Here is a 3,443-nt window from a genome sequence, read left to right as displayed (position 1 = left end):
TTCCGGAAGACTAGACGCTGTGGACAGGGTTGCCAGGTTACCTTACATTTTTAGCCCAATGACCCTCAAAACAACCCCAAGGCTTGAAAACTATCGTTTTTGCGCAGCAAGAGAGTGCTTGACACATGAAATCCAAAAAACTGTTTTTTTTTCCATAAATTAATCGAACAAATTAAGAAGGATTACCGTCTAAGTAACTTGAATGACGTTACGATCGGGTTTCCATCCAAATAATAAGTATTGCGAGTTAGCTAAAGTAATAAAGGAATTGGAATATGTTGCAAGAGAAAAGATAATTCAGTCCAGATCATTTTCTATCAATGGGTTTCGATTTAACTCTGTCTACTTTTGGCATAAAATTGACAGGAGAGTTAGAGTGATGAAAGTTAGACAGAGGATATCGAAATCTCTACCCAAGAAACACTTGGAAGAACTTTAAAAAACGAATGTTATGCAATTTTTCTGGCAATTGTGCCTTAATAATAAGTGCCAAATGTTAAGACTACATACAACCCGTTATAAATGGCCTATCTTCTAGATTGGCTTGTCATTTCTATAGGCATAGGCTACTGACACAAATCTTGGTTTATGATTGCAATTCAGCTTTGCCATTGGTTTGCTTAGCTAAATGCAGGTAGCCTATAGCCCCTGATAGGCCTACATCTCATTTCAGATAGCCTACAGTAGCCTAGGCAAGATGTAAACTGAACGATTTAGCAATTTGCTTAGTATAAATTTACATTATAATTTATTCAACATGAATAGTGAGGCGATGTAGAGGTAAAAATTGCTTGTATTGTCCAATAGCCTGCTGGAATAAGCTTCTGGGGATGGGGTCTTAATTTAAATCACTAAACAAATATTAACAATATGGATATGAACTGAATTTGCTTGACAACATCAGCCAGTGTTCTATCTGTAGCCTAATCTGACTGACTGTTACTGTCAATCTAATGCATTCTAACAACAGCTGACAATTGCGAGAGCTGTGACCAATGCTTCCTACAATTTTTTTTATTACACTGCAAAAATTAAAATCTAAGTAAGATTAAATATCTTAAATCAAGGCAATATATGCTTGTTTTTCTTCTTATCAGCCAGTTTTTATGATGGAGCATTTCACTTGTTTCAAGATTTTTTGTCCTTAAGTATCTTAAGATAACTTGTTACTGAGATTGTATTACTGGTTCTGAGTAACTTAGTGCTCGAAACTAGAATTATAAAGCTGTTTGATCAACATTAACAAGTACAAAACTGCTTTGTCAAAGTCAGAATTTCTTATTTCAAGCATCTTATCCTTTTCATCTCTTCACATATTAAGAACAGATAACGACCAAATGGAATTCACTGTTTTAATGTCAATCATACACACAGCACAGCAATCATGTAGACAAAATACAGTACAGAAAAAAAGACAGTACACTTTTCATATCTGGGGAACACACTTTGAGTCATTTGAACAATTCTATTACATCCCCAAGATGGTATTTGACTTGTACATAAGTTTGGATCTTGTTGCTAATTGTGTAAGAGTGTTATGTAGGTGAATGAGGACCCAAAAGCGACTTAACAGAAACAGAGTTTATTCCAGTCTTTAACAAAACGATAATCCTGGATACTATCACAGGTGAAGTCCAAACAGGAAAACTGAAACCCTCTAGTCAGTAGAGGGGAACAACAGGGGATGCGACCACAGACTGCAGGTCGCTTCGGGAAGGCGCAGGCCGTAGCTGATATAGACACCTGCTCACACGCAGCATCTGAAGAAGGCAAAAACACGACGGAACAAGAACACAGCACAGCACACATCAAACAAGGATCCAACAGAGGGAGAAATAGGGACTCTAATCAGAGGGCAAAATAGGGGACAGGTGTGAAAGAGTAAATGAGGTAGTTAGGAGAATGAGGAACAGCTGGGGGCAGGAACGGAACGATAGAGAGAGAGAGAGAGAGAGAGAGGGAGGGGGAGAGAGAGGGATAGAAAGAGGGAAAGAACCTAATAAGACCAGCAGGGGGAAACGAATAGAAGAGGAAGCACAGGGACAAGACATGACAATATATGACAAAACATGACAGTACCCCCCCACTCACCGAGCGCCTCCTGGCGCACTCGAGGAGGAACCCTGGCGGCAACGGAGGAAATCATTGATCAACGAACGGTCCCGCACGTCCCGAGAAGAAACCCAACTCCTCTCCTCAGGACCGTAACGGGAGACGATGAAGAGGGAATCTAGGGCAATAACTCTTATAAAAATGAGACACGGGTAGAGAACTATAAGCGTTAGAGCAATCAGGACCAAACAGGCCAGGAGAGTAACAACTAGGGACAGACTGAGACACAGCAAGGCTAAGACCAGGAACAGGAAGAGAGGCGGTGGCTGTGGACAGACTGAGAAACAGCAAGAGCAGGAGAGATGCGGTGGCTGGGGACAGACTGAGACCCAGCAAGGCCAGGAGCAGAAGCAGAAAAAAAGTTACCGGACTTATTCTGCGCGCAGTCCGAACAAGCAGCCACGAAACGGCGCGTGTCACGCTCCTGAGTAGGCCACCAAAACCGCTGGCGAATAGAAGCAAGCGTACCCCAACGCCGGGGTGGCCAGCTAACTTGGCAGAGTGAGCCCACTGAAGAACAGCCAGACGAGTAGAGACAGGAACGAAAAGAAGGTTACTAGGACAAGCGCGCGGCGACGGAGTGTGAGTGAGTGCTTGCTTGACCTCTCTCTCAATTCCCCAGACATTCAACCCGACAACACGCCCCTCAGGGAGAATCCCCTCGGGGTCGGTAGACGCTACAGAAGAACTGAAGAGACGGAATAAAGCATCAGGCTTGGTGTTCTTAGTACCCGGGCGATAAGAAATCACAAACTCGAAACGAGCGAAAAACAACGCCCAACGAGCTTGACGCGCATTGAGTCGTTTGGCAGAACAGATGTACTCAAGGTTCTTTTGGTCAGTCCAAACGACAAAAGGAACGGTCGCCCCCTCCAACCACTGTCGCCATTCGCCTAGGGCTAAACGGATGGCGAGCAGTTCGCGGTTAGCCACATCATAGTTACGTTCCGACGGCGACAGGCGATGAGAAAAATACGCGCAAGGGTGGACCCCATCGTCAGTATGGGAGCGCTGGGACAGAATGGCTCCCACGCCCACCCCCGACGCGTCTACCTCGACAATGAACTGTTTAGTGACGTCAGGTGCAACAAGGATAGGAGCAGATGCAAAACGCTTCTTGAGGAGATCAGTACAACAATCATACGACCGGTGAGGAGGAAGGGAGGTGGCTCTAGACCGACTGAAGACCGTGCGCAGATCATGATATTCCTCCGGCCCTCCTGTCAAATCACCAGGTTCCTCCTGTGAAGAGGGAGCAGAAGAAACAGGAGGAATAGCAGACATTAAACATTTCACGTGACAAGAAACGTTCCAGGAAAGCATAGAATTAC

This window comes from Oncorhynchus gorbuscha, linkage group LG24 (assembly GCF_021184085.1).
Source record: "Oncorhynchus gorbuscha isolate QuinsamMale2020 ecotype Even-year linkage group LG24, OgorEven_v1.0, whole genome shotgun sequence".
NCBI lineage: Eukaryota > Metazoa > Chordata > Actinopteri > Salmoniformes > Salmonidae > Oncorhynchus > Oncorhynchus gorbuscha.
The sequence above is the reverse complement of the archived record's forward strand: the minus strand, read 5'-3'. Positions refer to the sequence as shown.